The sequence below is a fragment of the Lemur catta genome, chromosome 17, assembly GCF_020740605.2.
Source record: "Lemur catta isolate mLemCat1 chromosome 17, mLemCat1.pri, whole genome shotgun sequence".
Taxonomy (NCBI): Eukaryota; Metazoa; Chordata; class Mammalia; order Primates; family Lemuridae; genus Lemur; species Lemur catta.
The window spans coordinates 17,978,733-18,002,714 of NC_059144.1; the positions used below are offsets into that span (position 1 = coordinate 17,978,733).

At 38.7% G+C, this 23,982-nt stretch overlaps 1 protein-coding gene across 8 annotated transcripts in view; it reads left to right on the plus strand.

Moving 5' to 3' along the window:
- The window catches only part of ZHX3 (zinc fingers and homeoboxes 3), a 112,768-nt gene that overhangs the window by 21,890 nt on the left and 66,896 nt on the right, over positions 1-23,982 (plus strand). The gene's annotated exons all lie outside the window — the stretch shown is intronic.

A 23,982-nucleotide genomic window follows, 5' to 3' on the forward strand; every position in this document is an offset into this window, starting at 1 on the left:
TGACATGTTGCAACACACGCTGCTTCTTTAACACCTTTCTGCTGGGTAAAGCTCTGTGTACAACTCCCTTCCCTTGGGCTTTATATTTATATTTCTGGTCTTCTTAATTAAAATGTAAATTAAAAAAAAAGAATGGAGAGGCTTTTTTTCTCATCTCACCAGGGCATCTAGAAGAGCACTCTGTTTGTGGTGGGTGCTGACAGCTGTGGCTGAATCCTTAGCTCTAGGTCTTTAGACCTAGTAGAAAGAGATTAAACCTCTGTGAATTCTTCAGTCTTGGTATAGCTAGGGCCACACTAGACCTCGTAAGTTCATCTTAAACCAGTAAAAGTCTTGACACATCATGATGAGCTAGGACTCAACTGGGGCAATGTTCCTTTTGACTGGCCTTTGGGTAACTGGCCAGCACAGACCAAATGGGACAGAATATGGCTGTTGTAGTTAAAGTTGGACTGGCATCCAGATGCCTGTATTCAGTCCTGGCTCTGCCTTTTATTCTTACTGCCTGTGGGCCTCAGTTTCGTCACTTGCTTTGGGAGTCAGGAGGGAGGGAAAGGTGTGTATGTGGGGGAGAGGGGTTGGTTACTCCATGCCCTTTCCCAGTCTGTCAGAGGTTAAAACAGCCCTTTTGTTTTGGTGAGTCTGTTCTGTGCTCTGTTTCCTAACTTCACACTTGAAACAGTGGTGCAATTGGAAGGATGAGACATTTGGGAGGCTCCTGTGTTTCCTCTTCCCCCAGTTCCTAAGAGGTTGGCAAGTTGGACACCTTTGTTAATTTGGGATAATACTGGGACTCACTGACTGAGACTGGACTGAAGATTTAAAATATGGGGATGCCTAGAACTTCTCTTCCACTTCGCAGGGCCTCATGGGTTTAGAAACTGACATTATTTCTCTGGGGTCTGAGGAGAGTGGCCCAGCTAGAGGACTACTTCAGGCCCGTTGTGGGAGCACACACTAGCCTGGGGAGTCTGGTATTTTAGAATCATCAGGTCCTGCCTGCATCTGTACCTCAGTCTGAGATGAACTCCAGACGTTCCCATTCTCCCTGTGTTGATGATTCAAGATATAGATGATTCTGGAATGCTATAGACAGGACTTTATCAGTCAGAGTCCCAACAGGAGAAGTTGGCATTCTCAACTTAGGATAATTCCAGGAGAGTTTACTTAAAGAGGTGTGGGTAGGATGTAGAGGAAACCATAGGGATAGTATAGGAATCCAGGGTCATTATGATGGTGGAACTGTTACCACCCCAGGCTGCAAAGGGACAAATGGATGAAAGTGGTTATCAGAAGCCAGGCTGTCATCTGGAAGAGACCACCTTGAGAGGAGCAGTGACTTGGTTGAGGGATTCAGCCAGCCCAAGTGGAAAGAATCCCCCAACCTTACTCCCTCCCTCACCTCCTTCTTCCTCCTCCAGTCTTTTTCTGGGACCTAGCATTGCCTAAACTTAATCACAGGTCAAAGAGCATGGGACCTGTTGATGTGATCCACAAAGATTAGCCTGCTGAGTCAGAGAGCAGAGTAGAGACAGTTGGAGAGTGCATCTGTCAAATATTAGACATAGGACCCATGCAGTTTCATAATGGGCAGAACTTGTATGTGTGTGTGTAGTGAAAGGTGGGAAAAAAGGATGAGACAGGCGTTTCTTGAGCATTACCTTGTGCTAGGGACTTTCTTGTGACATCGCCTTTTGGGGTAAGTGGTGTTATTTCCATGTTATAGAAGTGGAAAACTTGAACCCAGATTTCTTGGCCCTAAGTCGTCTCAGGCCTAGTGATCCCTGTGGTGACAGATAGTAGTCAGATTCCAGAAAGCCATATTTCATGGAATTTCTGAGAGAACAGGGGAGGACGGTAACAGAGCTGCTGTGTATTTTTTTCTTCACATTTATGAACTCTGGAGAAGGGAAAAGAGGAGGAAAAAAACTCAACTTGGCATGAGTGATGTTACTCGAGATCAAATAAGGTGAAAAGCAAAATAGACTCCAGAAATTTAGTTTTGCTTTTACCCAAAGTTCATGGGCGGCTGCTGTACAAAGTCCTTTTCACTTTCCGTAAATGTTAGCACTTTTCATAACATGAATCTCATTATCTTTACTTTTGGTTGTGTATGAACTTAAATAGCTTTATAAAGGACAAAGAACCAATTGAACAAAAGAACCAGAAGAAACAAGATCAAGCTATGTGTCACCTTTGCTATTTCATTTCTTGCTAATGTACAAGTTCTTATACTTAAAATGAGTTACAATTATTTTGGCTCCTGATGCATTCATCGTAAAAGTATTTATGGAACTATCAACAGTAAAATAGAAATTTTACATTAAAAAAAGGAATGCTAACACCCTAGACAATAAACTCTCAAATTTTCTTTTTTTCCTGGTTTTTGTTCACGTGCATGCATAATTTTCATATGTCTAGAATTGTATAAGTTTGTATTGTTTATTTTTCCATGTTGCTACGTAACCTGCACAATTATTTATGATAGTTTCTCAATTTACCTTAGACATTCTCCAACTTATTAGATATTTTCTTTTTTTTTTTTTTTTGAGACAGAGTGTCACTTTGTTGCCCGGGCTAGAGTGAGTGCCGTGGCGTCAGCCTCGCTCACAGCAACCTCAAACTCCTGGGCTTAAGCGATCCTACTGCCTCAGCCTCCCGAATAGCTGGGACTACAGGCATGTGCCACCATGCCCGGCTAATTTTTTCTATATATATTTTTAGTTGTCCAGATAGTTTATTTCTATTTTTAGTAGAGACGGGGTCTCGCTCTTGCTCAGGCTGGTCTCGAACTCCTGACCTTGAGCGATCCACCCGCCTCGGCCTCCCAGAGTGCTAGGATTACAGGCGTGAGCCACCGCGCCCGGCCGATATTTTCTACTATTTATACTCTGCCTCATTCTATAAAAAGGATTGGCAGTTTTGTTGAACATTCAAGTGATTTATGTATTATTTTTCTTTATAAATATTGTTCATCTGTATCTTCAGGCAACAATTTCCCCGGCCATCCTCCTCTTGTTCTTTTTGGAAGAGGAAAGAGAATTGCTATTTCTTTAGAATAATTTCAGGAGTGGAACAAGTAACTCTGAAGTTATATCAAGGAACATGAAATATATTAATAGTAGTTTTAGGGGTAGCTGAGAGAAGCAAGAGTACAATTGAAATGAGTTATTAAGAAGAGTTTAAATTTTTAATGTGTATTTTGAATTTTATTAAATCTTAGCTTTTAAAAACTATTACTGAAAGAGAAATTAGACATCATTTACATTTACATATAAATTTAGCTGATAACCTGAAGTTGTGGTTAAGTTTTAAAAAATTTGTTCTCAGCTAAATTGAATGTGGCATAATTCTAAACAAATCTTATATTAGATTAATGATATTGGCCCCAGTTGACCTCTAATCCTGGAATATTAGCATTGGCCTGGTTGTCCCCTGTAGTCCCTGGGTGGTGGTCATCCCCTCCTCAACCCATTCTTCCCAGCCATGGGAAGCGTGGGCACTTCTGCCTGTTCACTCCTTTGCAAACCTGTAGCCCTCTGGCCTGAAGGGGCTTCTTTGTATGGTGCCCATGTCCCTCCACTTGCCTTCCATTGGCCATAGTTCTGCTTTCTGGAACAACAGCCAAGTTTCTTCTGCTAGGCAGGAAACATCAGAAAATCAGAGATCAGGCCAAGCACAGTGGCTCACGCCTATAATCCTAGCACTCTGGGAGGCTGAGGTGGGAGGATTGCTTGAGCTCAGGAGTTTGAGACCAGCGTGAGCAAGAGCGAGACGCGGTCTCTGTTAAAATAGAAAAATTAGCTGGGCGTGGTAGCACGTGCCTGTAGACCCAGCTACTTGGGAGGCTGAGGCAAGAGGATTGCTTGATCCCAGGAGTTTGAGGTTGCAGTGAGCTGTGATGACACCACTGCACTCTACCCAGGGCTACACAGTGAGACTGTCTCAAAGAAAAAAAAAAAATCAGATCAGTTCTGATTTTCACTTTCTGTATCGTTAGCTACTGGCATAGTGCCTGGCACATAGCAGATGCTCCAAAACACATTTGTAGAATGAAATGTTTTGAGACAGTCCTTGAAGTGTGTGAACATGACCATGATGTCCCCACTTAGTCACATCTTCTCCAAGTGTAATGTCCTCCAGGTCAGCTATTCCTCATGATAGAATCTCCAGATCCCTGTCCCTCACCATTGCCTATGGCCACAGTTTGCTGTCAGTTACTGATGGAACATGTGGCCAAATTTATAGCCCGTTCTCCATAAGTGATCTGATTTGCAGTAATATATTCAAGTATGCATTGTCTTTTTTTCTTTAGCAAATCCCTGGTTGTTTATATCTTTTTATGTGATCTGCTGTCAAGCCTGGTCTTTTGTGAAATTGTTTCCTTCTAGATTAGTGTCACTTGGGACTTGATGAGGGCTCTTCATTATCCTCATGTGAGTCATCAGTAAAAATGAAGAACAGGAAAGGCCCAAGGAAGTGTTGTGGAAACTTCCCTCCAAATTGATAGTAATCTCCTAATCCCATGCTTTTCAAATTGTGATGTGCATACAGATCACCTGGGAATTTGGTTAAAATGCAGATTCTAATTCAGTAGGTCTGGGTGCAGCCTGAGATTCTTTCTAACAAGTTCTCTCTAGGATTATGCTGATGTTGTGGGTCTCCCTGATAATATTTTCAATAGTAAGGCACAGTTTTTGGGTAAAGTCCATGAGAGCAAGTCCTTTGGTATGCGGGTAGCTGTACTGTGCCCATCAGAGCCCCCAGCAGATAGTACCTGATGCTGGTCCGTGACACCACACTCAAATGTTTATCTCCCACCTCACTAGGTAAATGAAGAAAAATAAGAGCTGTGCTGTTTTACCAGCTTCCAAGCAGTCGCACACTTCTCTGTGCATGTTCCGTTGGACCCATTATTCCAGCCAGACAAGCTGTTATCCAACATATTTGGTATCTTTTCAAGTTTCTTGTCATCTGGACATCTGATAAAGTGCTCATGTATACTGTCCTTTGAGTTATTAATCTGGTATACTTTCATACAACAGAAAGTTACCCAAAGAGACACTAAACAGATCGTTTTTAAACATCGGTTAGAAAGTACAGTATTACTGATAAAGTCTTTAATAAGAAATGTTATGGAACATCCAAATTTATTTTGGTCTTTTGGAATTTGGATAAAATGGATGCATTGTTGAAATTACATTCCTAAACTGAAAGGTACTTGTGCAAATGGCAGCCTTTGAGTTATAGATTAGCAAGTGGGTTATGTAGAAACACTGGGTAGAGAGTTCATGATCACCTGATCCCGCTTTTCTCCAAGCTTTTAATCTTTTAGCTTAGGGGAGGGTTTTTTTCCCCTTGCCCTTTGTACAAGGCAAATAACACCGTGACCAAGACATTTTTGATCATTTCAAAGAATAATTATTATTAAACATTTGTTAAAAAGTACAAAAATTTAGACAACAAAGCATTTGCACTTTCTTGTTTTATAGAGCTCATTGTGACCTGATCAACTGGACAATATTCTGCCTTAGGGATTTGTTACTGTTTTTTGAGATGAAGTCTTATTTCCTCAAAGCTTTAGGATGAGTAAGAAGAAGTATTTAGCTAAAGTTCTTGAAAGAGAAGTTTTGTTTTGAATCATTCTCCAGCCCTAGGGGTGGAGGCCTTCTGAGCTTGAAGTCTGTGCTTAGAAACTAACTAGCATTGTTCCTTCCCTGACCAGCCCTCTGGGGTGATGTTTTTTTGGGGATGGGTGTGTGAATATAGAGTCACTTTCAAACTGTACTCTACCTAATGCCCGTGTGGTGGCAATTTGTAGCCTGTTTGTTGCAGTTATCACAGTACACACACATACACACACAGAGTCATACAGTCCCTTAAATTTTGCCTGTGTAGACTGCCTTTTCTTTTTGTTTTGGATATAGGAGGTGTGGCCACCACCCTGGGAGCTAGTCTGCCCAATGAATGTCAAGACAGCCTCTTTCCCTAATCCTTCACAGCCCTTAAGCCCAGAGTCCCTCATTTGAGAACATGGAGGGCAGGTATTCTGGAGTGACATGTTGCTGCTATAGTTCATCCATTAATTTCCTCGCTTTCCATGATGATGGTTTTCCATGCTCACCTAGATGTCTCTCTCTCCTGTTCTTTCAGTTGCTCACATGTAAGCACAGCTGCAGCAGCAATCACACCATCCCTTTAGTAGTCTTCATTATGGTAATTTTAAAGTATGTATTATGAACCTCCATGAACCTACCTTATACTCCAACATTTCAACATCTTGCTAATCCTATTTATTTCCTGCTCTCCTTCATTCTCTTCCCGGCCTATCACCATACATGGTTTTTTCCCTAATGCAGTCTTTTATAGCAAATCCCAGAAAGTCCATCATTTCATCTGTAATACTTCACAGATGTAACTTCACAGAGATGTTTTAAAGACTTTTTTTATTGAAGTATAGTATACATAAAGAAAAATGAGGCCGGGCACGGTGGCTGATGCCTGTAATCCAATCCTAGCACTCTGGGAGGCCGAGACTGGAGGATTGCTCGAGGTCAGGAATTTGCGACCAGCCTGAGCAAGAGCGAGACCCCGTCTCTGCTAAAAAAAATAGAAATTAACCGGCCAACTAAAAATATATATAGAAAAAATTAGCCGGGCATGATGGCACATGCTTGTAGTCCCAGCTACTCGGGAGGCTGAGGCAGGAGGATTGCTTGAGCCCAGGAGTTTGAGGTTGCTGTGAGCTAGGCTGATGCCACAGCATTCTAGCCCAGGCAACAGAGTGAGACTCTGTCTCAAAAAAAAAAAAAAAAATGAATGTAAGTGTAGAGCCTGATAAATTTTCACAGACTGAATGGATAAGCAACATCCAGGTCAAGACATAGAACATTACCAGCACTAAGCAGTGGGCTTTTCTGTGGGAATTCAATGTTAATCTCCAATTTATCTTTTACTAAATATTCTGAACCTTTTCTGGTGAATAATTGAAGTGTCAGTGGTATGTCTACAATTTCATTAGGCAAATATAAGTAAGTTCTCATTCTAAACCTATAAAATACAATTTGACACTAATCCTCTAAAAAAAAAACTGAAGTATTATTAGTCTCAATGAGTTGATTACTTCACCACTGTTGATTAATATGTTCAGATAATTTTGACTCTTAAATACTAGAGACAGCGTCTTCCTAATATGTCACAAAAGTTGAATTCTGTAACTAGACATTAAATTAGGAAATCTCATTCAGAGAAGAAAGACGACAACAACAAAAGCAAAGCCTTGACACTGATAATAATTTGGCAGCTCTGTTTTCAGTGAAAAATAAGCAATAAATGCCCATATTCAATTGAGGTTAAAAATGAGTAACTTGGATATATTAATAATAATTGAAGTATAGAACTTCAAAAAAACCACAGCTATAGTGTAATAAACATACCCTTAAATAGCAATAGTTCCTTAATATTATCTAATACTCAGTCTATATTAAAATTTTCCTGATTACTCAAAAATGTCTTTTTTTAAATTTATGCTTTGCTTTTAATTGATGGCTTATATAAAAGTTTTTGTACGTTTAAACTATATATATATTTTATCCATCAATCTTTTATTTTTATGTAACCACAGCTTTCATATGTTACTTAGGCTTTGTGTTTGCTAAATCATTAAAGTGTAGTTGCTTATATCGTAACTATTGCATCTTCCTTAGAAAAGATGTTTTAAAAATCGATCCAGCCACCCTTTCCAACTCTGTGCTAAAATGGTATAGTATGCATCTACTTAGAGATGCTGCCATAACCCTTCTTCTGTCTGCAATGTCATTTGTACCATGTGAATTCGCCTTTCTCTGGCAGCATTTCTCATCTACTTCCACATATTCTTAATTTCATGTGATTTCTGTTCTCTGATTTTCCCTTTATATGTGGAATACTGACCTTGGGTTACATGACTCTTCTTTCAAGAGTGGAAGGAGCATTGCTTTAGGGGGGAAAAAAGTCTGGGTTCAAATCTCAGCTCTATAACTTGCTGGCTGTATGACCTGAAGCAGTGTATTTAACTTCCCCAGTTACTTTGTAATTGAATAATATGTTTAATTCCTTTTCAGTGGCCTGCATCAAACAATACCACAGATTGTTTAAAATATCCTAAAGCTCCACAAACTTGTAGGCAGGGAGGAAGTGAATTTTTGGGTCACTGCTTATTGTCCCAAACTACAATTTGGAGACCATTGCCCCAGGAGCCAGGATGGAAGGCTCTCAGATAAAGAATGTGGGACAGGAGACATGGGAAGGGAGATGGTAACTAACATCGAGTGCCTGTAGCCACTTTCCCACGTGCTCATTTAAACCTTGCAGCTGCCCTGGACATTTTATGATCGAAGAAACTTTGGCTCAACATAGCCAAGTGATTAAGAGTGATAGCCTGGGATGAATTCCCTGCCTTGCCACTGTGTACTGGTAACTGTGTAACCTAAGGCAGGTCTCTTTACTTCTCTGTGTCTGTTTCTTCATCAGACACAGCATCTGCTTCTGGGTATTTGTGAGAATTAAAAAGGTGTGAAAGGTGCCAAATACAGTGCCTGGCACATAATGAGCATTCAATAAAGCAAAGTGTTATTGATCCTTTACTTCTTTTTGGACTTATAGCCTTTGTAAAGGAAGGCTATAGAGTTTTAGCGGCTTTTAATAACATTCAATGTTGTGACTACAGATTAAGCAGATTTCCTAACCACCATAACAGAACTTTGTCAGAGAACAGAACAAACATATAGATGCTTTCCTTTCAAATTGGTAATCTTGAAAAAAACCTCTTACTTATTTTAATGTTTCCCCAGTGTTGCTCAAAATATGATTGAACTTATTAATTTTTAGTCTGTAGGTATATTTTTGCTGAAACTACAACTAGAAGTGAATACATAATTAAATTAGTTGTGTATCCATTTATTCAGTAAACTTTTATCAATCACCTACTGTTTGTCAGGCATGCTGCTAGGCACTTGGAATATAGCCATGAACAAATAAGACAGGGGCATTTCTCTGTGGCATTTGTAATCTAGGGGGCAAAAAATTTTCATCAGCACTTTGGATTGTGTCAAAAATGTGACAGTCCTAAATAACATTGTTAAAACTGCTGAATGGGAAAAAGGAAAATTTGGAATGTTTGGTAGACATATCTAAACCTTTTATTGGTACAATAAGATCATATCCTTGGCATGTTACCCAAGAGGAAGACAGATACCTTCTTTATGAATATAATGAGATGTACTGAGGGAGACACCGCTCTGTATCCAGTGCGATGATGTAACTAGCCCTTTAAATTCAAATTTGGAGCAAAACAAGGAACTCCTTTATTTTCTCCCTATTTGACTGTGACTTTGGAGCCACTCATTCATGCACTTGAAATTGGAGGCACAGTTACATTAAACAACACAATTGAAACTAAATTATCGTTTACCAGTGACCTGGTAATTATTAAAAATGGTTATATATTCAAGAATATTTGTTAGGTTCCACTAATTTCCATGTTTAAAAAGTGTGCTGATTTCTTCTAAAAAATTTCTAAATATGGCCGGGCACGATGGCTCACGTCTGTAATCCTAGCACTCTGGGAGGCCGAGGCGGGCAGATTGTTTGAGCTCAGGCATTCGAGACCAGCCTGAGCAAGAGCGAGACTCCATCTCTACTAAAAAAAAATAGAAATAAATTAGCTGGACAACTAAAACTATATAGAAAAAATTAGCCGGGCATGGTGGCACATGCCTGTAGTCCCAGCTACTCGGGAGGTTGAGGCAGAAGGATTGCTTGAGCCCAGGAATTTGAGGTTGCTGTGAGCTAGGCTGACACCACAGCACTCTAGCCAGGGCAACAGAGTGAGACTGTCTCAAAAAAAAAAAAAAAAAAAATTTCTAAATACGAGTCTATTCAATTTAACATTTTAGGTAGTGTTAAATAATTATAAAATACATACAATTAAATAAATGGAATTAGAGTCCTGAAATTCAAAGGCACTTTAAAAATAATTTAGCATAGCCACCCTTGCAGTGTGAAAATGTCTTCAACCTATTTTCCAACACCTCTGGTGATGAAGAATGTCTAACGATAGACCAGGGGTCATAGGCATATAAGAATATGAGAATTTGTCAGTTATAAGACAGGAGTGAAAGTAACCTATGGCAAACTATTGGGCCCTGTCTGTTAGTATGATTATTTTCCAAATGTTATGCTGGCCAGCTAAGACTTGTCTTCTGTGGGCCAGTTTCTGCCTATGGACCTCTGCCTTAAAGGGCTGGTTACATAATTGCAGTGGATACAGAGTGGTGTCTCCCTCTGTACATCTTATGATATTTTATATTTTATACATGACAGTATGTTAATTATCTGTTGCTGCATAATAAATGACCCTGAAAGTTAGCACCGTAAAACAACATTCATGCATTATCTAACAGGAATGGGTTGGGAATCTGAGCAGGGCTTAACTTACCTCTGGCTCATAGCCTTTCATGAGATTGCAGTCAAGCTGTAGGATGGAGATGCAGTCTCATCTGAAGGATTGACTCAGAAGAGAGATGGGTCTGCTTCCAAGCTCACTCATGTGGTTGTTGCTAGGCCTCAGACCCTCACTAGGAGTGCCCATCTATTGGGTAGCCTCATGGCTTGGTGTTGGCTTTTCCTAGGGGCATGATCCAGGAGATAGTGAAAGAGAGCACCAAAGATGCTCTCAAAGCCAGGGTCTTTATATAACCTAATCTTGGAAGTGACCTTCCATCATATTTGCTGTGTTATATTTGTTAGAAGTAAGTCAGTAAGTCTGGCCCACACTCAAGGAGAGTAAGTTACATGAGGGAATGAATACTGGGAGGCAGAGATCATTAGGGGCTGCCTTAGGACCTGCCTAACACAGAAGGTAAGACATACCGTAAGCAAATATTAAAAAATATAACATGTCAGATGGTAATATGTGCAGTGAACAAAAATAGAGCAGAACAAGGGAATTGAGACTGATAGGATGAGAGTCTGAGTGCTGTTTTGGGTGGGGTAGTTTTGGGTGGGGTCTCTGGTACAGTAACATTTGAACAGAGTTCTGAGGAAGATAAAGGGAGCAAGTGTGGATTCCTGAGTTGAATGATTAATTCCTGCTATTCATTCAAAGCAGCATGAATAGTAAATGAAAGGCCTCAAGTTAGGAGCATGTTTGGCAAGTTTGAGGAATAGCACAGAGTCCAAGTGTGAGTTATGAAGGGGAAGAAAGGTAGAGAAGATGCAGTCAGGGAGTAATTGGAGTAGGGAAGACAGACTGTGCAGGGATTTTTGTCCATGGAAAGGATTTTTATTTCTAATTTGAGGGAAGCCTCTGGAGGGTTTTGACTGGGGACAAAGAATAAAGAGTAAGGAAGAGTAGCAATGTACCAAGAGTTAATGGTTGATACTTTTCCAGAATTGGTGAAGGATACGAATTCTCATACAAGAGTCAGAAGGAGTCTTGAGTATAATAAATAAGAACAAATCATCACCTAGATACACTGTAGTAAAGCGGTACAATCCCAGTGACAAAGAGAACTTCTTAAAAGCAACTAGAGAGAAAAGGATATCGTTTTGATTTACAGCAGACTTTTCAGCAGCAACAATCGAGGCTGAAAGACAATGGAACAAAGTGCTGTGAGGAAAAAATTGCCAACTAAGAGTATCTAAATGGTAATTCAAGAGTGTGAGATCAAAGTAAACTATCTTTAGATATTAAGCTAACTATCATTCAAGAGTGTGGGTGGAATAGTTTTTTGAAAGACTGGCCCCTTAGGAAGTAGAAAATTGAATGCAGAAGGAAGGAGTGGGAGGCAAGGAGCAATGATACAATCTTTCTAAATGTTTTTTAATGTTTTTAAGTGGCTAATTTTGAGTAACGGGAATGAGTAAGAATGTTTTCTATTTGTTTTTATGTTTTTTTTTGCATTTTTAATTTAAAAAGACTCTACAAATGTGGAAATAAAGTACATTCTAAACAGGAACTGTTACTCTAATGCTATTATAAGTTTTACTTACCCACATCAATGCGAGAACCCTATTAGCTAATAGTTTAAAATTGTAACAATAGCATTTATTGAACATTTATTGAACTAGATACTATGCTAAGCATTTTACATGTATTATCTGACTTAATCCTCAGTAGCTCTGTGAGATAGACACTATTGTTATTTCTCTTTTACAAATGAAGAAACCGATACCATGAAAGTTGAGTAACTTTGTGATAATAACACTAATTATTAAGTAGTACAGCTAGGATAATACCAGCTAGTAAGCTGCATGGCCAAAACAAGAACTTGGGATGTCTGACTCTAGAGCTCACACTTTTAACTACTACACTGTTCTCTCTCTGCTTCTACTCAGTTTTGATTATTGTGATAAAACTGTATCAATTATTGAAGCACTAAGTTAAACCAGGCTTCTCTTGAAAATGATGATTACTATTATAGAATTTTATAAATGAAAGGGATATGAATAAGCTGGTTCAGCTCCCTCGTTTTATAAATGAGGAAACAGAGGTCCAGACATGTTAAATGACTTGTCCAAGGTTATACAGGTGATAATAGGAACATCTAGAAGACAGGTTTCCTAACACCAACATCATTAGTATTATTTCCTCTAGAATCTGAGTATTTAGCCTCAAAAAAGGTCAGGGTTCTTTTGGAATGGCTTAGGAAAATATATGTTTTGTCTAGGGATGCTTATTTTATAAGCTGGCATTCATATACCAATATTTATTGATGAAAATGCCTTCCCTGGAGAAGAGTGGCAGACAGAACCCTTGGCCTCAAGTAACTTACAGTCTAGTGAGTATACAGAGGAGTAAAAACAAACTACAGTTCTGCATGTTAGGCTCTATGAGAGAGGTTAAGGCAGAATGGTCAGCAGAAGGACAATCAACCCAGTATTTGCAGTGGAGAGAAGCAAGGGCAGCTAGAGAAAGCTTCTTGGAGAAAGAAGTGTCTAAGCTGAAACCTAAAAGACCAGTAAGAGTGTAGCAGCCAAGTTGGGGTGGGGAAGTATATGGAGGAGGATGGGTGAAGCAAGTAGTAAGGGAGAAACCATGGAGCAAGTGCATGCTTGTGCCCAGGATGCTGAAGTGATCCAGTATAGCTAGTGAGAGCTTGCAGTGTAGGCGGAGGGATGGAACCTGGGGCCTGGTTGAATTGGTGGAGGATGAGGCTGGAGAGGTGAGAAAGGCCTAGACCCAGATCATAACATGCCTAGACCTGATGCTGAGGGTTTGATGAAGGGCTCCTGAAAACATTCCGGAATGAGAGTGACTAACCAGATTTTCAGTGAGAAAGATTAAGTGCTGGAGCAGTGAGGAGAATAGATTGCAGAGCTTGGGGGCTGGGTCTTGATGAGAAGTGCTGGTCCTTGGAGCAAATATATAACTGTGGTGGAGTAGCAGAAAGACTGAAGAAAGTTTTAGGAGGTGGAGAATTGGCATGTGTTGGCGACTGGTGGGAGGGCGAGCAGTTGGGCAGACACTGAGATGGGCAGCACAGGGTGTGGGAGAGGATCTGAGGGAGATGATGATTCTGGTTTGGCATATGTTGAATTTGGGAGGCAGTGGGCCATCCAAGAGCAGATCTCCAGTGGACAGCTAGCTCAGTGGTGAGAGAAAGCTGGATTTGGGGATTGTTGGCTTGAAAGGTGGACTTGAAGCCAGTGGAGAGAGGAGATCAGCAAGGGCAAGGAAGTGCCCAGAGTGTAGGAGTGTCTTCGGGTAACGTGCTTCTTGGTGCCTGTAAGTAAAATACATGTTTATAAATTCATTTATTTGATCAATAGCTGTATTCCTTTTTAAGTAATTATGTAATAAGCATTCCTTATTCAGTAATTGAAACATTATGAAGCATGTACAATTTTCTCATTACTCTGGGGAAGCTAACTCTTCTATTACAAAGGTTTGAGAAGTGGAGGTTTTTGTGTAATAAAAATGCCTTTCCTTTTTTTTTCCTTTTTAAAATTACATAAGTAATACACAAACACACATATATCCTTGTACCATCCAAAAAATACAGAAGTGTAAAGAGTAAAATGTTTCTCTTTTACCTCTCTCCTCATGCTCTCTCCACCCAAGACCTTTTTAAAATTACTTTTCATGTACTGTCCCTACGAGAAGTTGTGTTCTGAGAATAGTCCAGGTTGGAAATTGGAGAATGTGATCCCTCATGTTTGTCTTTGACTCATAGTGACCACAGATAAGTTATATTAATGTTCAGTGATTGCTTCTCCAGGGGATGTACTTGCCTTTGCCCTTGGGGTGGTCAACCTTTCCTTTACAGGAAGTCATTCAGTTGCATAGTTAATGGAGAGCTGATGCCCTACATCATGGACTTTGAGAAGCTCTACCAAAGCTAGACAGATGTGAAGGAGGGGGCTCTTATGTCCAGGATATAGAAACACACTGTGAATGCACACACACACACACACACACACACACACACACACACACACACACACACACTCTGATGGGATGTCTAAAAATTTGGTGCCACACTGAATTTTTAGTGTTATTATTTGTATCAGTCTCTAGCTAATCAAAACAATTATCTTTAGGAAATGTTAGAAGTAGTCATGAGATGTTGCTCATTTTATTAGATTCCTAATTTTCCCAGTTTTCCTTCATGCAGTGGACCTAATTTCTAGAGTTGATATTTGGCCATCATTTAGAGGTAGACCTCATTAGAAGCATTGGAAAACTAATTGTGTCTAACGGACCTCTGAGGCGTTGCTTCTACAGTGTTAAATATGCATGAAAATATGTGCTTGAGGAAGGTTGTTCCTTGGTGGAGAAGATGAGAAATGCCTTTGTCATTTGCAGCATACCACAGGATCTAGAATTTAAATGAAAAATTAGTCCAGAGCAAAAGGTACTTTTTACCTGAAAGGGTACTTAATCTTTCTTGACAGATTGCTAATCAGTTTCTCTTGTGGTCTTCCCCATCTTGGTAAAAAAAGGTACCTTCATGAATTTAGTTGTTAAAGCCAGGAACCTGGGAGTCGTTCTTAACAACTTTGTCCCCTGTGCCTAATTCACCAGAAGGCCTGCTGATTCTACCTCCAAGACAAATAGAAAACCCATCTCCACTGCCAGCACCCTAACATGCATCACTGTTACCATGGCCCAGGACTTCTGTAACAGCCTCTGCCTTCTCTCTCAGCTGCTACTCTTGCCCCACTCCCATCGCTTCTACACAGCAGCCAGAGCGATCGATCGTTTTGGAAACGTAAACCCAACTATGTTACTCCCTCACTTAGAATTTTTAAATGGCTTCCCATAGCACTTAGGTTAAAATGTTTAAATCCCCAACTCTGTCTACCAGGCTGTGTAGCTAATTAACCTCATCGTGAGCCCTCTCACCTCCGTTCAGCACCATCCTTCCAGTTCCTGAAGGTGGTCATCCTTTTATGTGAACATAATTTTCTCTGTAGGCATCAAAATGTGTAGAGCATCTATGTTTCCTCCACAAATAAGACTAAGTTTATGTGTGCTGCTCTTTCCCTGTTCCTTTGGTTCCCATATTTTTTTTTCAAAGTTTCTGATTAATTTTCTACATTATACCTCTTTTGTTTCAAGAATTCTTGTTAGCAGTTGCACTTCACCTCACATCTATTTTATCACTAATTGTGGAACTTTAACTGTAAGTTTTTGTTTTCTTTGTTCAGCACTGCTTCTTGTATCCCAAGTTGTCTTTTATTTTTTGGATTCAATTTAATCTGCTACAGTACAACTTTGAGTCTCTTCTCCTTGCCCCCAAAATACACTGTGGTGAACGTCATGGAGCTCTTGCATTCCCCCAAATAACTTTCTTTTGCTTTCATACTTAAATGATAATTTTAGGGAAATATGAGATTCACTTTTAAAAACATCTTTCCTTTTAAGCTTTGTAGAAATTGCTTCATTTGTATTTTAGCATCTGGTGTTACAGATGAGAAATTTGATGCAAATCCAATTTTCTTTTTGTTATGATTAGCACCCTCCCTCCCCACAACCTTAGATTTCAGGATTCTCTTTATTTTTGCAATTTAAAAGTTTTACCAAGTTGTATTTAGGTGTTTCTTGTTCGGTATTGTTATAAATCACTTAGCAGACTCTTTCAACCTAATACTCAAGTCTCTCTTCAACTCAGAGAAATTTGGTCCTGTTATTTCTTTGGTAATTTTTTTTCCTGTGTCCCCTCCTTTAAAAAAAAAAATTAGACATACATTGGATCATCTAGATTTGTCCTCCTTTCCCCTCTCATATTTCCTATTTCTTGATTTGGGAGAATTCATCAGTTCAGTCTTCTCGGTCACTACTTGTGTCTTTGGTCATGCTCCTTTGCTATTCAGACCTCTGTTGAGGGATTAAAAACATTTTTTTTTTAGTTTTATTTCTTTATTCCCCACTAACAACTTTTTAGTATTGCTCCTCCTCATTATCTTCATAGATCTCTCAGAGAATACTAAACTTATTTTTTGCTTCTTTTGTTATTTTCATTTGTTGTTCCCTAAGGGTAATTAAATTACCTGGAGAGCATTTAAATACAAATGCCTGGACCCCTATTCCCTCTATAAATGCTGGTTTAATTGGATTATAGTGGGACACAGGCAGTTGGTATTTTTAAAAATCTCTCCAGATCATTCTGATATGCATCCAGGGTTGAGAACCCCGGTTGTGTGATCAGAGTGGTAACTGTAGTGGGTTTTCTCAACACAAGTGGAAATTATTATTCTTTCAGAAGTAAATGCAGAGTACAGGGGCTCTGGTCCTGCTAAGTACCAGGGATATTCCTCCGGGGTTCAGCTAGCTGCCTTTTGGGTGAGGTGTGCCTTGTCATTTGTGGGGCTCTTTCTTCATTTTCTAGTCCCAGCACCTATGTGGGTGGTCCCCTACAGTTGATCCCCTACTTTAGCTGTTCTTATAGCTTAGCCTTGCTGAGAACACTGAAGGATGCAGCTGTTGCACAGACTTTTAATTACTTTCCTGACAATCCCTGGCTCATTTCTACTTCCGCATTCAGCTTTTGTTGTCTCTGAATTTCAGTTTGTTTCCCCCCCAGGGTTCTGTGGGCACATGCACATTTTTAGAGGTCCCTTCTTTTGCTTGGTTCAAATCAAAGCTTCATCTACATGGTTAGCACTGCCATCATTCAGTCCTGATGGCTTTTTGGTTTTTGACTTAGAAGTCCTCATGCTGTTCTCCTGATGGCATCTTTCCTATTTATCCTGTGCTACTGTGAACTTATTCTTACTTTTGTATTGTTATAATATATTATTCTCACTCTTTTTTAAAATTTTTGTTTATTTTTTTTAAAAGACAGGGTCTCACTCTGTTGCCCAGGCTGGAGTGTGGCGGCATGATCGTAGCTCACTGTAGCCTTGAACATCTGGGCTGAAGTGATCCTCCAGCCTCAGCCTCCTGAGTAACTGGGGCTATAGGTGTGCACCACCATACCTGGTTAAATATATTCTTACTCTTATAAATTGAATGTCATTTTAAGAGAAGGGAGAAGTACATTCTAATGCTTCATTATTTATGGTGAACTAGAAGTCCTCAAACACTTGTTGGTTACTTCTGAAAAGTGTCAGACATCCAAGGAATTTAGCAGACTATTTACAGAAGAGGAACTATAGGTGGTTTAACCAAATGGAAAACTACTTCATTCTATTAGTAAAAAAATGCATTTAAATTTGTAAGATAGCATTTTTCACGTGTCAAATTAGCAAAGTGTGATTTTTGTGTGTTGAGCAGGGGGAGTTATGGTGTAAGTATATGAGGGGTGGGGAGTGTATGTGAGAAACAGAGAAAGAACTTAATGCCAGCAAGGGTGTGGAAGTACAGACATTCTTATATACTCCTTGTGGAATGCGAAGTGGTACAACTCTCAATGCAGTCTGGCAATATGGGCCTTAAAAACTTTCATACTCTTTGACCCAGGAATTCAAATTCTGGCAGTCTTTCTAGGGAAATAATCATGGGTAAAGACAATTTATATACAAAGATATCATAAAGTAAATAAAAGCAAAAATAAACACATTCAAATGCTTGACACTAGGTAATGTTAAATTATGATATATCTATCTATGCAGCTAACAAAATTCAACAAGCAAAATGAAGCTAACAAAAATAAATGTTTACAAAGATTTTAATGGCATGGGGAAAATGCTCATATAATGATGCTAAATGAAAAAAACATATACTCTAAAACAGATTTATCCAGAATATCAATTCTATAAGAAAAGGTATATGCAAAGAAAAGTAAAACTTAGCAGTAATGATTGTTCTTATGATCTGAATTATGTTTTTTCTTCTATAGTCTTATACTCTCCTATATCTTCCACATTTCTACAGTAAGTATATTATAATCAGGGAAAAAATCAGTATTATTTTTTAAATTGCCAAGCTGTCCCACAGAGAAATATGAATAGTTCCATAATCACATGAAAATGTTTAACCTCAGTAGTGATTAAAAAATACAAAGAGTGCCCAAGAAATGGGCCTGAGAAATGCTTGTTACGTATATAGTATTTAAGTGAAAAAAGTACCAGTATGTATTATCTGACCCCAATTTGGTTAAAATTGTGTGTGTTTATCAAAATGTTAACAGTGCTTATCTCTGAGTAGTGGATATTTTGGGGATGACCTTTAATTTTCTTATGCTTATGATTTGGATTATGTGAGTTTCCTTCCTACTATAATCTTATCTACTCTTTTATATTTTCCAGTTTGCCTATGTTGAATGTGTATTGCTCTTATAATCAGGGGAATTTTTTTCAGGCATTAAAAAAATCAAATTTTTCCATCCTCTATACTATACTTTCTGCTCTTCAAATATTTAACATGGTGGTTAGAGAAAGAGAAATTTGAGGGAATTCTGTATGCAATTCACTCTTAAGAATTAATTGAATTTGTTAATATAAATTTTCATGCTACTTTAAAGAGATTTAACTTTGTTTAAAGAGGTATAGTTGAATACTTCAAATATCTTACCTCTTTCTCAAAATGTTAGCCACATAGGTGCAACATTATGGAAAATTATCTTTGTGCCATTTTTAAAAAAAAGATTTTTGAACTTTTTTATTTTTGAAAACTGAGGTATAATTTACATACAGCAAAATGTGCAGATTTTAAGTGTATAGTTCAGTAAGTTTTGGCAAACATTTATACCCATGTAAACACCAGCACCATCAATATATGGAACATTTTTGTCACCCCAGAAAAATGCCCTTATGCTCCCTCTTGTTAGTATTCACCATTCAAAGGTAATCTCTGTTCTGATTTTTACTAGCATCAATAATTTTATCTTTCCTAAAACTCCATAGAAATAGGATCATATATTCTATTTTGTAGCTAACTTTTGCTCAACATGCTTTTGAGATTCATCCATGATATGTGCATCAGAAACTTTACTTTTGATTGCTCACTAGTATCCCATTGTGTGAATACCACAACTTGTTTATCCATTCTTATATTGACAGATTTGTAGGATGTGTCCAGGTTTGAGCTATTTTAAAATCAAGGATGGTTAGTTTGTAGCATAAATCCCAGCATGCCATCTTCTTCCCTTTTCCTATCTAAAAGGCCTTGCTAACCAAGCATTTGCTCTGCAGTTAAGGGCTTGCTTTCAGTGGCTTGCAACTAAGACCGCCTTGGAGAGAGCAGAGAACAAAACTGAAATGGGCCCACTAAGTCTTGGGCAGATGCCTCAAGAGTTCAGTTCTTGGGCACAGAATGGCAGGCCTGTAAATTAACTGAAACCTTCCTTTACAGAAAGGAAAAAAAGAAAGAAAAGAATGAGTGAGCTAAGCATTGAGAGAGCTCAAGGCACCCAATTAGGGACCAGAGAGCCACCATCACATTGGATCAAATCACAGCAGTGGTTTTGAGATGGGGAGGTTACTCAGAATGCTGAGCCTTGAGGCGGGGCACTTCCTTCCCCCAGCCAGTTTTGCAGCAAGTGTCGCTGGAGCACCTGATCTGGGCTCCCTTCTGCTGGGGCTTCAGGCTAAGCAGCACCAGGATGCACTGAGCGCTTGCTGTATGGCCCCTGACTGCTCCTCCAACATGAACTACATAAAAAAAACCCACAGACTCTTAGGGGTGGGGGGCATGTACTTGATAACTGGAAAATGGAAAAATCCTACAGATGCAAGTGGCTATCATGCAATCAGGTATTCAGCACATCACCCAAGAGCAGGAATTCTGAGTTCTGGGTTTGAGACGTCTCTGTGATAGAGTAGGGCACAGCACCCCACCCCTCATCTCATTCCTTGTAGAGTTCATCTCCCTTTGTGCCACTACCAGCCAAAGAGTGGCCTTTGTTCTATTTCCTTGTGTACCTCCCCTATATCCTCCCACCCCCTGAATCTTGACACAGAGTTCGGGTTAACTGAGTGCAACTAGAGCTGAGGAAATGTGGAGGGAGAAGTACAATTATTCAGTTAGTTTGTTGAAAACATTCTTAGAGGATGGGAAATTATGTGGGCCCGGGAGACAGGGCCCTCATTAGGCAGTGGCCAGACCTAAGAAGAGAGAAAGACCTCTGCATTTGCCATGCTAAAAGGGCTTTCTAGTTCTGGAAGAATTTGTGGCAAAACTCATGCCATAAGAGTGAGTCTCCCACGGATGTTACACTGACCAGGCTTGCTAACTGTGCCAAAAGGATCCTTTGACTGCTTGGCATTGGACTCAGCCAGCAAGCAGTCCACTCCATGTGCATCCTCGCTCAGCTCTTCCCCTCCCTGGACCGTTGTCTGTCTGTTGCATTACTGCGTTGGGTTCTTACCTGATTATCTTCTCGCCCCCATTTCTTGTCCAGGGCTATTGTTTTTCCTTGCCCCCATTTTCCCTTGCCCTCTTCAATTTAAACTTTCTGGTTAAAAACAAAACAACAACAAAAATAAACATTGACTTAGAACTCTTTACTTTGCATTAGCTACCAAGCCCTGCCAAGGCACTGACCCTGAGCACCTGCCAGAAGATATTTTTATTGCCTTTAGTTTCATTATAGATGACAGAATACATGGACTTGGATTTCTTTTTCCCAGGATTTGGTTGCTAGTTGTTTATTTCAACACCAGATAGTACTTTCTCATTGAAGTTATTTATAGGCAATTTGATTCTTAAAATCCTTTCTGGTATTGCTGGATCAGCTCAGACTGTGAGTCTCATGTAGCTCATACATTGAGAGGAGGTACAAACTGTTTGAAGCTTTGAAAAGTCGACACCAGATATCAGAACTGAAACAATCACTGCTCTCAGACTTATAATCTGCTGGTCTCAAATGACTTTTACTTTTGGGGAATATACAATCTCTTTGAAATTGCTAGCTTTAGAAAACTCCACAGTTATTTTTCCTGGGTTATTGTGTCATCTTCAGTTCTAATTTTGATGTGCAAGTGAAGAACAGATTGTGTCTAGTCCAAGTTACCTTTATTATTTCCAGAGATTGTTCTCTCACAGACTTTAGCCAAAATTTTTTAGAGAAAAGACTTTTTAAAAAGTCTTCCTCCCCACCCCACACCCTGCCCAATTATAGTTGAGACTTTAAGCTCTGACTACCCAAGCTGCTTTGAACAAAAACTTTGGCAAAGTAGCTAATGTTTCATAATCAATCTTGGGGGATTTGAACTAAATAAAAGAGTTCCTGATACCATTCTGTGAAGTTCATTAAACAACTTTTGTCAGTGAACATATAAGGTTCACGTGTATCAACTCCTTTGCTACAAATTGCAGATAATCAAACTTAATTATTATATAAATCAGGGAAATGAAAATCCTTGAGTTCTAACCTTTTCCATAGCCAAAAGCAAACATTAAGACCCTGAATACTTGATAGTCATTCTCTGGAGTATGAATATTGGATCTCCATGGCAAGTGTAAACTTCATATTTGTGAATTACTCCAGGATGTTAGTAAATTACTGTAAAGATACTGACAACTAAAGGGAGTTTAGTGTATTACCTTATCCAGGGCATTTTAAGAAAACATTATAGTTATAGAATTAAAATACATCCATGTTCATGGTTTAGAAGACTTGGTGTTGTAAAGATGGCAATACTACCCAGAGCAACTAAAGATTCAGTACAATCTCTACCAAAATTCCAATGGCATTTGTGCAGAAATGAAAAAGCTGATCCTAAAATTCATATGGAATTGCAAGGAACCCTGAGAATAAAAACAATTTTGAAAAAGAAAAAGTTGGAGTACTCATGCTTTTAAATTTAAAAAATCACTGCAAAGCTACAATAATCAAAATAGTGTTGTACTGGCATAAGAATAGACATATAGATCAGTGGAATAAAATTGAGAGTCCAGAAATAAACCCATATATCTAAATCAACTGATTTTTGAGAAGGGTGCCAAGACCACTCAATGGGGAAAGAGTAATCTCTTCGACAAACGGTACAGGGACAACTCGATATCTGCTTACAAAAGAATGAAGTTGGACCTCACACTACATACTAAAATTAACTCAAAATGGATCAAAAACCTAATTATAAGAGCTAAAACTATAAAACTCTTAGAAGAAAACATAAGGGTAAATCTTCATGGCCTTGGATTGATTTGGTAACGGATTTTTAGAAATTATACCAAAAGAAAAATATAGGTTAATTGGAGTACATCAAAGTTTAAAATTTTGCATCAGAGGACACTCTCAAATTAGTGGGAAGACAACCTACAGAATGGGAGGAAATACTTACAAATCTGATAAGGGTCTAATATTCCTGATACATAAAAAACTAATAACAAAAAACTCAATTAAAATATGGTCAAAGGACTTGAATAGACATTCTCTAAAGAAGATATAGAAATGACCAATAAACATGTGAAAAGATATTCAGCTTCATTGGTCATTAAAGAAATGCAAATCAAAGCCACGATGAGATACCATTTCACACATACTATGATGGCTATCATTTAAAAACAAAACAAAAAGAAAATTACAAGTGTTGGTGAGGATATAGAGAAGTTGGAACCTTGTACTTTCCTGATGGGAATATAAAATGGTGAAGCCACTGTACCAGACAGTTTGGTAGTTCCTCAAAAACTGCAATATATAATTACCATATGACCCGGCAATTCCACTCCTAGATAGGCACCCACAATAATTAAAAACAGATATTCAAACAAATACTTGTTCACTAGCGTTCATAGCAACACTATTCACAATAGCCAAAAGGTGGAATGTTCGTCACTGGATGAAAGGATGAACAAACTGTGGCATATCTATACAGAGGAATATTTTTCAGCTGTAAACAGGAATATAATACTGATGTACACTACAGTGTAGATGAACTTTGAAACTTTATGCTAAGCCAAAGAAGGCATATGCAAAAGGTCACATTTTTTTATTGCATTTATGTGAAATGTCCAGAAGAAGTAAATCCATAGAGACATAAAGCATATTAACGGTTGTCAGGGGCTGGAGGAGGGGGAATAGGAGTGACTGCTTAATGAGTACAGGGTTCATTTTGGGATGATGAAAATATTTTGAAAGTAAGTTGAGGTAATAGTTGCACAACATTGTAAATGTACTAAATGCCACTGAATTGTACATTTAAAAATGGTTAATATTGTATGCGAATTTTACCTCAATTTTAAAAATTACATCATACAGTTTCTGTGATCTCACAAATAATTGTGGCTTTGCTGTCATAGTTACCTTGTGACTGTTGGAACCCATGTGCTTTGTAGCATTAGTACATTGGGAAGTTCTTTTCAGCTGTGGGCAGGAAAACCTGAAGACAGACGATCCTAAGTGGGTTTCTCCCTAAAATAACAATTAAGGAATGTAGTTTCATTTTAAATTTTTATTTGTTAAAGCTGGTAAAACTTCTACTTGAATGGGCCCTGGGTTGTTTTAAAATGCAATCTGGTCTGATATTGGTTGTTTTCTTCTTTTAATTTGAAAACATGTTTAAAATAACGTTATATTATTTGAAGATGGAATAATTTTTGGTTTTATGAAA